The sequence below is a fragment of the Gobio gobio genome (genome assembly GCF_949357685.1).
Source record: "Gobio gobio genome assembly, chromosome: 10".
Classification (NCBI taxonomy): domain Eukaryota; kingdom Metazoa; phylum Chordata; class Actinopteri; order Cypriniformes; family Gobionidae; genus Gobio; species Gobio gobio.
Genome location: NC_137116.1, coordinates 57,693,967 through 57,706,938, shown reverse-complemented (window position 1 = coordinate 57,706,938; position 12,972 = coordinate 57,693,967). Strand labels below are relative to the sequence as shown.

Sequence of the window (12,972 nt, the reverse complement as noted above, 5' to 3'; positions counted from 1 at the left end):
ACACAACGACTTGTTATTTTTCACTTCCAAAAGCTTGTAAATTTAACAGTATTTTACTGTACATTAAATGTATTACTCTATGACAGTTATTCACCGTATATAGTACGGAAACATTCTTTTTACCAGTTTTTAACCGTAGCATTTTTACAGTCTTTTACCATTAAAATCATGATAATCTTTTACAGTCTGATTATATGTGTGTGACTGAGCTGGATTCAGCTTTATGAAGACCAATAAGGAAAGAATAAGTAAATAAGCAGAGAGTTTGAGCTGTTAAATGTCCTCCTCTGAGATGTATATGTTATATAAGACAGATCTAGAAGCTAGGGAAATCTCATTGCTGATTGCTCAAAGCTTATGTAAAAACATCCCTGGGAATCATTTAATACAGTAGCCTCAAAATCCAACAGCTTCATACAGAGAACGTTTCAATGCTTGCCCTTTTCATACAACCACCACTGTATAGCGTTCCAGAGAAGCAATGTTTCACGATCTTTAATCACAGAAAGACTTGAGCTCTGAAATGAGAGTCAGGTCGGCAGGAAGCCAAGAAGGCTGATATCCTGTTTGAAACTCACACTTACAGCTCAAACAGACGCTGATAAACTAGCTCGCCCCAGTGACCTTTTCTCTGTATGTTTGGGGGTTTTGATACCATTTGCATCTATATTTTTATTAGTAGTCTTCCTACACTCTTAAATATAAAGGTTCTTTCTTGGCATTGATGGTTCCATTAAGAACCTTTAACTGCACTAAAGGTTCTTTATAGTGGAGAAAGTTCTTAAAGTGGTCATGAATTGAGAAATCAACTTTGCTACATAAATCTTTCTCCTTTGGGAACATTTATTTTTAAGAGTGTATCTAAGCTCCATCATGGAGCAGTCTTGTGATGAAGCCTGGACAGATGAGACGGGTTAATAGAACTGTTTTCATTATGATATGATCCATGCAAAGTTGAGTTGAAAATGCAAATGAATGTGAAAATGTCTTAGTATTTTCTTGGTCTCTCTTTTGCTTTACAGACAGCATCACCTGATGACCAGATTCTCCCGCATGATTTGAGATTGTCCAAATTTACTTCAGTAATTATCTAGAAAAATGGCAGAATATTAAATATTATTCATTCTTATGTTTCTCGGTTTAACATTTCTCAAATTGCTAAAACGTTTTGATTGTGAATTTGAATCCCAGTGTCGACTAATCTTGTGTTCTTTTTAAATAATTAGATTCCAACAAGCCACTAAAATCACAGAGATTCTGTTATTTCATCTGAACAACAAGCAGTGTGTCATTATTTATTGCAAGCAATGTCAACGACCGTGCCAAACAAACACTGAGATGTGCGCCCTCACATTCCTCTGGTGCGTGGGCCTGAAAGTTAGATCAGGAAAACAGCAGAATAAACTTCAACTGAATTGAGCTGAATAATGACACTATTGTCTTCTGCTTTATAGCTGAATCAAATCGGTTTCAAAACTGATGAAGTTTGCAACATCGACATCGTTATTGAACTGAATTAAATGGACATTACGGTCTTCAGTAGAGCTGCTTATAGCTGCATTAGACTTGTTTCATAATGAATTAACTTTAGGGTATTCACACTTGGCATGTTTGGTTCGATTAAAATGAACCCTTATTGTGTGAACACTGGTGCACACCAAACAAGCAGACCGAGGCCGCTTCCAAGCAAACTCTGGTTCAATTCGACTGAAATATGAATCAACACCAACCCAAGACTAGCCAGAGTCTGGTCAGAATATGAGTCTGAACTGCTCCATTGGGCTGTGATTATGGGACGTGTTTCAACCAAACCAGGAAAGAAAATGCCTCTGCACTCAATTGGATAGACCTACAACCAATCAGAGCAACAGAGCGACGCATAGTTGTCAACAGAACTCAACACACGCAAGCTGGGAGAAGTAGAAGTAGAAGACGAGTGTAAATGATCTTTGCCGGTGTTGTAAAATAATTTAAGGATACACGGAGTACTTACCAACACATCATCATTTCTGAGAGAAATAGTGAAGGTGAACGCACATATGAACAAGTTCTCCGTTTAGTAAACGAGTTCAGCCCAAGCGCTCTTAGTGACGTGATGATGATGTCACTGTTGATCATCTGTCCATCATCGTATAAAGCCCGCCCTGATGATCTGATTGGTCCGAACAGCTCTGGTTCGAGCATAGTTGCTCCACAACGGATCAAGTCCAGACCGAATTTCCCAAACTCAAATGTTGTGGTCAACTCAAAGACATGTAAACGTACCAAAAACAGGACATTTTGTCACAAGATGAGACCCTAAAAAAGACAGAATGCTCAAGCATACCTGTTTTTTCTCATCATAGTCGCAAATGTTACCCATCACAGTTCGGTACAGGCATCAGAACCGCGTCTCCTCGCAGCAGATCTTGGTTTGTGTGTGCGACGGAGAGCCCCGCTAAAATATTTTCGTTCTCAAAACGTCCCTGCTGGTGTCCGAGACAGTCATGATGTGGAGTTTTTTAAAGGGTTGGGGGACGTTATTTGGAGGACCTTCGTGGAACATTCAAGACGTTCTCTGAAGGTTTAAGGTGAACTATGTAGGATTTTTGCAGTAAAACATCCAGAAACCACTAGGCCAGTGTTATATATTTTGTTCAGTTGAGTACTTAGAATATCCCAAATGTTTTAAACTATTTGTAAATCGTGAGAAAATTGCTATTTTAACCAAGGAACCGGGACGTGTGAGCTATGCGTGTGAGGGAGTCGCTTGTCGATTGCGTCATATCTGCGTCACCCTCGGTCTCCGGTTTTATTCAGTGAAACACTTTACTCTCACTGCAGTGTGAACAAGTGTCATAGCAGCCGCCGAGCGAACGTCATAACTTCCTTTTCAACACACTCAGATATATCTAATACGATAAAGAGCTGCGTTACCTCAGACTCAGCACTGGAAAAGAGGAAGTGCTGCCGGCAACCGTGTCATAATAAAAGTCCCGCCGGCGACTATGCCATAATAACAGTCCCGCTCTTCAATCGCTCCTGCGGCCTTGCTCAGCTCCACAACACTCGCTCCTGCTCTGCTTCACTACAGTAATGTTAATAATCGCATCCATGAACATGATTTCTGCCCGAGTCCTATCCTGACTGTTTCCCACCGGCTGTGAGGTGAAGACCACATGTCCCGAGATTCTGCGCTCAAACGTGGCGTCATCAAACTACGCCTTTGTTTTGAACAGGCGACCTCTAGTGGACGGAAAAGTTACATAGTGTAGCTTTAGTGGACCATATTTTATTTGGAAATGTAATGTTCCCAGAACATTCTCAAAACGTCCCCGCTAGTGTCAAGGGCGTCGCCTGGTAACGTTCTGAGACGGTCATGATGTGGAGTTATTTTAAAGGTTGGGGGACGTTATTTGGTGGACCTTCAGGGAACATTCAGGACGTTCTCTGAAGGTTTAGGGAACCATTACTACCGGACGTTCCCTCTAGGTCTCTACACTACATTCCTATAACGTTTGCAGGGGACCAACCTAGAATGTTATTTTTTGGTCCTATTTAGGTCCTTCATCACGCTTGCTGAATGTTTTCAGAACATGTTTGTGTGAATCAGTGTACACTGGGCTTTGCACAAAAGTTGCTTCTCAAAGATGGATCAATACCAACTGTTTGTCCAACTTCATTTTCAGAACATGCTCCATCATACACCATCATTTGTAAGCACAAGCGCATTTAGCCAAGCACACAGTATTGTTTTGGAATTTCGACAAGTCCAGTCATCATAAAATATATATCATTAAAAATGACAGTGTGAACACTAAGAAAACCAGGACTAGGGGTGTGCTCAAAGTCAACTTGTTCGGTCCATTTGGTCCATTTGGTCCAGACCAAATAAAAACATTTAGTCCTGGTCCGCTTAGCGTTCACATTTTAACACTGAAACTAAAGGCATAGGGATATGTTCACAACCTGATTGATCGGATTTTATTACGCATATTTCATGATGGAACATCCAAAACAGTGCTGTGTGCTGGGATCAATGCGCTCATTGTATGTACGCTGCTACATATGATAGAGAACACGCGAAGAGCTTATACAATGTGTAAAAGAGTCAAAACAGCGGCAGGAATCCGTCCGTCACACACACAAGATCTGCTGCGAGGAGACGCGGTTCTGACTGACTGTGATGGGCAACATCGCCACTATGACGAGATAAAACAGATCCTCTTTAGGGTCGCATCTTCTGACATGTCCTGTTTTTGGTTCGTTTACATGCCTTTGGTCCAGGTTATGTTCATAACCCATCTTTTCAGCGGTCTCGTGCACAAAAGGCAGCGTTCACACTTATTCAAATGAACCGCATTAACAAAGCAATCGCACCAGGGTTCGTTTTAATCCAACCAAACATGTCAAGTGTGAACACAGCGCACCCTAAATGTATCGTTTCCTGTTATTGAACTGAACTGAATCAACAGAGCTGAATAATGACACTATTGTCTTACTACAGTGGCATCATTGTATAAATCGCTATAAAAACAAAGATGACTTGACAGATTTGTCTGGGTCAGATCCTCAACAGACTCAAAACGCTGGACTCATACTGGACAAATGCCCTCGTCTCAGTGTTGCTGAGGCCATGAGCAAACACAAACTACAGGTTCTAGCTCACCTATCTCAGCCACCATCCACCACTTTCAACCCTGACCCCAATAATGACCTTCTACACATGCCCAGACCTCTCCATAGCCTTGATATAGATAAACATTGATAGCTCACTATCAAAACAAGCTATGCAAATGCATGTTTAATCAACCAGTGTCGTAAGCAGAGAAGAATGAGACAACATATCAGAAGGCCACAACAACAGACAGCGGAGACCTCGTCTGGATACTGTTTAAAACCCCTGAAGGTTATGAATTACACCCTGTATGCTGACATAATATTGGATGCATTATAAAGAATGTGGAATGGGGATCAATTATTAGTTATACTTGAACGCCAAACATCATAAAGGGATGTTATGAACATGTTTTCATGTTATGAAAACAACAACATATACTCGAACGCCATCATTAGAGGGTTAGTTCACTCAAATGAAAATGCTGTCATTAACTACTTTGGACTGGGTTGGGGAAACAGCTCAAGCAGTGCCCAAATATTGATCAATTTAAAGCAAGATACAAAGAAATTGTGTTGGCAAAATATAAGGCTGAAGGAGGGATCGTGGTGTTGTGATTATGGGCTGATTATCTATGTATAAAAACGGTAGTAGTGATGATCATAGTTGTTCTTATTATTTACATTGATATTATAAATGATGATATAATTAGAACTGAGCGGAATATGACTACATAGAGAGTAAATAATAGAGAGTAAATAATAATAATGATATTATATGATATACATGACCACTATATTGTAATCTACAACAAAATTGTAAGACCTTTGTTCATCTTCAGAACACAAATGAAGATATTTGTGTTGAAATCTGATGACTCAGAAAGGCTTCCATTGGCAGCAATGACATTTCCTCCCTTAAAAGACACTAAAGACTAAAGTTACAAAGTCCATCTCACTACAGTGGGTCTACAATGACTTTATGAAGACGAGAATAGTTTTTGTGCGATTTTTTGGGCCCGATACCGATACCGATTTTAACAAACAATTATTGGCCGATACCGATATTTGTCACTTGCCCTCTTATTTGAAATTTTGTCATTTAAAATAGTGTTTTTAAAGTAAAAACATTATTAACTTATAGCCTACTAGCTAGTTTATTGCTGCATTATCAAATAATTTCTAATGAACATACACAGGAACCTTTTAACATTCACCAGGCCAACATAAATATATATATATATATATATATATATACATACATACACACCAGAAAATATGAAATAAACAGTGCTTTTTAAGTAGGTTTAATGTTAAATAACACTGCATATTCTTCACTGTATAAATTACATTCATATCTTATTATTACATTGAGATGTAGCTCTTCTGTACAACATTAATCCTGTCACAGTTACTTTGTTAAACTGAACTTTTATTTTGACGGGTTGTCGTGTGCTTCGAGTTCCTGTGTGTTTGTGTTTTGATATGACGATAGATTTTGTCGAATAAAACGGTAAAATGCTCATGAAGTGACTGGAGATGCATTCGTGTCTCATATTGAGGTGGCAGAGGCTGAAAAACAGCGAGTTTCAGTGTGTGTGTGTGTGTGTGTGTGTGTGTGTGTGTGTGTGTGTGTGTGTGTGTGAGAGAGAGAAAGAGGTAACGTTAGGCTAAATGAAGCCGCGCGTCTCCTTTCATTCACAGAGACAGAGAAACATGCAGTATTCATTTAAACAGTCTTTTTGGGGCTTAATCTTCACAGACACTAGTATATATCGCGATTGATTTAAGTGACTGACCAACGTTTTATTTATTCATCAAAACATTCCGTGCCGTTCCGCATTATGCAGTAAATTTAGTTTTTATGACTGGATTCTGTCTGCGTTGTCCGCATCGCGGAAATGAATCCTTATGAAAGTTTATCCAAGAGTAGCGAGCGATTTATTTTTTTGTTTGTTGGTCTTTTGTTGTTTGATAAACATTAAAACGCAGACAGCAGGAATATTAATCTTGGATTATGCAGCAGACATTACACAGCTCAGTGCCTTCACACAGTTCATTAATAAACCATCGGTTTGTTATATCGGCCCTTCTCATGATATAGCCATTATGCCGATGGTTGTAAATTCAAAAATCGGCCGATAAATATCGGTGCATCCCTATTATTTTTATTTATTTACCATTCACTTTTACCAATAATTGGAATTTCAAAAATAGTTTGCTACAAATAGTCTATTAATCTATAAGTCTGCCTTTACATTGCTTTAATGCGTTACTAGTATTTTAACACATCATCTTCCAGAGAACCAGAAAAAAAGGTTTTGTGAATTTAGTTTTTTTTTAGGCCATTGAATTGTTTGGAGCATAAAAAAACATAATAAACATATAAAAAAATCCTATGTTATGCTTTATCCTCTGCTCTATAGAGGACACCAGAACTATTTATTGAGAAAATGAAAAGACATAAATGGATAAAAACAATGGGATTTTTTTTCATTCCCCAGTCAATTTTTATGCTTCAAGCTTTTTTTTTTTCTTCTGAACTTTGTATAAAAATGATTCTCAATGTTATGAAAGATATAACAGAATAATTTGATATACCATTTCACTATGCAATATGTGTTAGCATGGCCATATGCCATTACCATTCTATGCAATGAATCTATATGTAACCCCTTCTGTTTAAATCACCCGCTCCAAGCGGGTCTCGAACCCGGGTCTGTCAGCATGAGAGTCAGACGCTCTAACACTGAGGCTAAAGGCTGCAACCTCTAGTGTCAGTCACTAGAGCATCTCTGGAGATCAGGGGAGTGAGGTTTACTCGCACAGCGACTACTAGCTGTTCTCCGTTACATATACACTGTATATCATTTGCATATGAATGTGTTTTGCGACAGTATGTAATTGTAAAAAGACGTGTAATAATATTTTCATAAGAATGTCTCATATTTCATATGAATATCCAGACTTAAAACTGTGCATGTTGTCAAAAGAAATTGTCTAAAACATAATGTCCTCTACAGAGGCAAACCCTCTCAGGAGGATATTTCTGTCTCGTGCAGAGCATTTATATTTAGATGTCACTTTTTCTTCAACTTTGCAGCATGCGATTGGCCTTCGGTCCTCTTAGCAGCAATAGTTTTATTACAGACTGTAGCCTCGAAAGGGAGCCAAGATCGCTACGATCACTAAAATGCTGTAGCTTTGTCAGTTCATCGCGATCTCAAAAAGCTCCATTATAAAAATTAAGTTGTCCACAATAATTCTCTTATGTACATCGTGTCTTGTTAATGAGAGGTTATGCGAGCCTGCATTAACTGAATAGCCTAAAAACGCTGCCGTTTTGAGTGTCGAGATTCTGATCGCCTTCGAGAAATCAACAACTATCTGTGATTGGCTACAATACTCACCGCTGCAAAAACACTCTGTGAATAGATGCATTTGACGCTTTCTAGAGGAAACAAATGTTCAAATCTGCCCAATCTGTTTGGCCAATATTATTACAGTATGAAGTGAGGGTGCTTTTGCTTGCGTTTGAGGGAGCTTAGGGCCTGGCGTTGAGGAGCTTCGTGAGTTCACGTCAGAGAAGACGGAATAGCCTGATCCTACCAGACTCTCTACATTTCATTTGTTCAGAGAGTCTGGCCACTCTCCATTGACAAGCGTTAGCTTCCTTGAAGACGGGAACTCTGTTGAACTCTGTTGAAGTTGAAAACTATTGGATCTGCCTTAATTAATCGCTAACGTTTGGTCGTGACGTCTGTCGTGCAGCGTTCGCCTCTGTTTCTCACATGGAAGTCCGTAAAAATAAAGATTGTGCAGATTGTGCAGCACCTCAGTGATAAAACCTTGTGCATTTGGATTGTGATTTACTCAAGGTGGAGGAGAGAGTTTAGTGATCGGGAACGGCTGCTCACGTGGTCCATAACATGATTGAATGCTGTAAATAAAATATCATATGCTTGGTGTGATAAGAATAAATGCTGCCGTAAATAACGGCCCAATTCAAATGTTTACGTGCTTTTCTTCCTTTTATTTTTTGAGCGTGATGAAATATTTTGCTCTTATAAACACTGGCCAGCATTTAAAGAAATACAAGTCTAGAAATGCATCCAAATGACAGCGAAGCGTAGCCGTATACGGTGGCCTGCAGGGGTCAAAAAGGATATAAACAGTGAATTTTGAAGTGATATATTCTTGAAAATTCAGAGATGTGGATTCAGACAGCAGTTAAATGACCACACGACCTTGTGTTTGTCTAAAAGGTAATTCGGCCGGGGATTTTTACGCGTGTGGTGGGAGACGGACGGCAATAAAATCACTGACTAGCCGCTGTAAATGATGACAATACCTTCCAACCGCACGAGAAACAATTACCGTCCGGATAGAGCTTCAGCAACTCCTTCAGCACTAATGGAGAGAGCTGGAAAATCTACTTTTCCCGAACCCTGTGGGGACGAGGGACACAACATCATGGCCACCAACAGAACTCAGCAAAGACTGTCCTTGCTCCGGCTTTAATAACTTCTGGATATCCGGTAGCGGTGCCACAACAGACCGAATGGCTTCGCTCGCATCTTTTCTCCGCCGCCATTACTGAACTACAACTCAAACTAGCGCACGACATCAGCCTCATCGTTCTCAGACACTCCCTCTGTTCACTGATTGGACCAGTAAAAATTTGTTCTGAGCAAACCTAAGAATATACCGCAGTTCCAGACGGAGAACTGAAGGAAAAGGAAAATTTAGCAGAAGTACGTAGGAGGGCGGAGCCAGGCTACAGACGGAAGACAAGAACTTGTTGAATAAAGTCGATATTTTAATTTTCTTTTGCGCACAAAAACTATTCTCGTCGCTTCATAAAGTTATTGTTGACCCACTGTAGTGAGATGGACTTTTGAACACGTCTTTAGTGCCTTTTATGGGTCTTGAGAGAGGAAATGTTATTGCTGCCAATGGAGGCCTTTCTGAGCCATCACAAATATCGTCATTTGTGTTCCGAAGATGAACGAAGGTCTTACGAACGACATGAGGGTGAGGAATTAATGACAGAATTTTCATTTTTAGGTGAACTAACCCTTTAATAATGGATCATTCGTTATCTAGTCATTCCAACTGTGATTTATCTTTGAAAGAAAGAGCAGAAAACTTGGCCAACTTTGTAAAACACATCAAAAAGCCATGTTTTGACATCATACCATGGCACTTCTACACTAGAGAAAGTGAACATGGGTGTAAGTTGGATTACTAGAAATATTTGAGTCTATTTACTTGGTATTTCTGCTTTCCAAACTGTAATTGATTATTGTACACTCTTCTCACTTTCACCCAAAGTATAATTTCCCTTCAAGTACCCCTGTGTCAGACATTTTAATTCATAAAATTAATTAATGTTAATAAATATTTCTAAAGCTATTTGAGTCTTGTGTGATTGACCTAGTAAAATAAAATGTAATAATTTAAGTTGAGAAAAACATTTTTTTGTGTGTAGGTGTTACCAATAGAAGTATTTTTTTTAAGTTGATCCAACTGTAGGAAAAATGTACACATTTAAGTTGGAATGCAGTGAAATTAAGACTAATGTAAATAATAGGATTGAATGAACTCAAATAATATAAGTGTGATTGACCAAGTGAAATGAAGTTGATAAAACGTAATAATTTAAGTTGAGAAAAACAAATTTTTTTTTTTTTTTGTAGGTGTTAGAAGTATTTTTTTTAAGTTGATCCAACTGTTCGCTTTTTACAGTATAGTATATTGTAATACCATGGTATTCTTTGATGGATATGACAATCATAATTAAGTGTCAAATAAAAAAAATTGGAGTGGAGCAGTGGAGAAATAATGTCATGCATTATAAAACTAAACCTGCCTGGTCTCAAAATTAAACCTGAATAACGTGCCCTAATTCTCCGCCGCGCGCTCTTCATGAAATTACATTTTTGCGCGTGTTTAATTTGGAAACCTACGGAATCGGAAAATTCCCTAAACAAGTTATCATTGCACGTTTGCATGGCAAACACACACACATTGCATGAGCCAGAGTGAAAGATGAACATGCATCACCTCATCCATCAAAGATGTTTTTGCATGCATCACACCAGGCCAATGGGCATAAGAAGTTAAAATCGTGACTGTGTCCCAATAACCTACATTGTGTCAGTGTGTCGGTGTTACACGAACCCACAGGACACACACCGATCTATCTCGAGTCAGTGTTTACATGCACGATCGGTGCAGAATGAATTCACATTAACCTACATTGTATTGGCCGGTTGAAGCACGCGCTCGTGATGGTCCTGAGGGTGCCGTCTGTCACAAGGTTTAGCTGAGATGCATTAGACTGGCACTGTTAACCAGAGCTCAAAATCATCTTTAATTACGGTGCATCTCAAATAAATTGATTGCATTTAATATTTAATGACATTGAGAATGCAAAAGCCTGGGAGAGCACTTAGGCAGAATAAGACACAAAAGCTTTAATGCAATGCCAGAAACCTGAAACACTAGGGGAAATGCATTTGCAAAAATGCAAAAAAATAATCATTTTGAACTGTTGAATGGGGGGAAAAGTATTTCTATTTAAAGCATCTGTCGTTCTTGGACAAAACAAACGAGTTAGTTTAATACAAATTTGCTTCTCAAAGATGCAACCCAAACCTAATTTTTTTTAAATATATATTTGAATTAAAAAAAAGACCATGCATCCGCCTTAGACAAAAACAAACGAGTTGTTGAAGCATAAATCAAATGCACACATAAAGATGCGCTTGATCAGCCTCCACTGCCCTGATGGCTGCGAGCTGTCACTCACCTGACAATGCAATGTTTCTCTCAAGTCCGTCTCTTGTTCTTTTGTCTTCTTGTGGTGAGGCTACAAAGCAAAGGAAATAATCTTTACGCCCTCTCCTCCCGACTTCTGTCTTATATGGGAGCGCATGTAATAACGGAGAGAGTGGAAAAACACCAGGCTCTCGTGCAACAGGAGTGTTTCTTAAAGAGACACGCACACGCTCGCTTCACATCGCTCGGCGTCGCGAGCGTCGCGCCACTGGGCGGCAATTATGTTGCTTGGTAATGAGCCTTAACCAGACACCAGCAGGGGGCACAGAAAGCTGTAACCTAAACTCAAATTTCGGGGTTTTTTTCTCTCGCTAAAGACATTTTAAACACGCTTAAATATATTAGCTTTCATATATTGGTACCTTGCATAATAATGTAAATCATTTTAATAATTTTAAGAAAATCCTCACCGAGTAACTCACAAACGACTGTGATTAGTCGATGCTTACCAGCGATGAGGAAAGTAACGGGTTTCACGTGACATCTTCCAGGTTCAACAGTGCTGGGTACACATTTAATTTACTCGTGAATAATGAATAATACACATTTCACAAAATTATAACCAGTTAAGAGTTAAACAATAAGATTTAATATTTAGACCCATCATTAAACCCCGCCCATTTACAATGTTGATTGGCCTTCTACAGTCTTTTATTCATTTATTTATTTATTTTTAATAAAAAAGCATGTAAAGCCATATCTCACTGTATAACAAAACACATTTCACAGGCCTCAACATAAAGGAACAAGAGAAAATAAATAAATAAATAAAATAAAGAGAGAGCATCAGTTTACATACAAATATTATACATATATTTACATTTGTATTACAATGTAATGTTAAAACAGAAAATATACTTAATTTTTATTTTATTTTATGTGAAAATGGTTAAGGAGGAGCATATATTAATCGTTTTAACTGCTTTACTATTTTTAGACTTTGACATGACATCTATATACATTTTAATCTCTTTTTCAAGGGCTATAAAAAGAGGTTTGCCTTTTGTAAACTTGCATTTATGAATGTGAAATTTACATATAAAATGTATAATAAAACCGACATCCTTTAAAGAGCATTCTTTAATATAATTACCCAAATTCACATGTTTATAAGATAAAGAAAATGTTCAGCAATGAAAACCTTCACATTATTCCAAAAATGCTGTGTATATTGACATGACCAAAACACACGAGAAATTGTATAGCCTTCACAAAAAAAGCATTTTAAATCAATATCAATTTGAATTTTTTTGTAGACATTTTTTTGTAGGATGAACTCTATGAATTAATTTAAATTATATTTCCTTAACCTTATTTCTAAGGAGGAATTTTTGAGGTAATAACCAGCGTTGCCACAGTTACTTTGAAAAAGTAATCTGATTACTCCTTTAAAAAGTAACTTAGTTACTGTACAGATTACTTGATTTTAAAAGTAACTAAGTTAGATTACAAGTTACTTTATTAGTTACATTCAGCAGCTGCCGACAACAGCCCTGCCGCCTCAACATAGAAATGACAACACTCACTTTATTG

General features: G+C 38.2%; 1 protein-coding gene across 2 annotated transcripts in view; it reads right to left on the bottom strand.

Moving 5' to 3' along the window:
* slc6a6a (solute carrier family 6 member 6a) overlaps positions 1–11,632 on the bottom strand; it is a 62,626-nt gene extending 50,994 nt beyond the window's left edge. Inside the window, exon 1 of one of the 2 annotated variants that reach the window (XR_013817276.1) lies at positions 11,411–11,612. The gene's annotated coding sequence lies outside the window, so the exon portion shown is untranslated. Of the gene's footprint in view, positions 1–11,410 lie in introns of both variants that reach the window. The other variant, XM_079826527.1, reaches the window with a different exon arrangement.
* Positions 11,633–12,972: the final 1,340 nt, after the last annotated feature.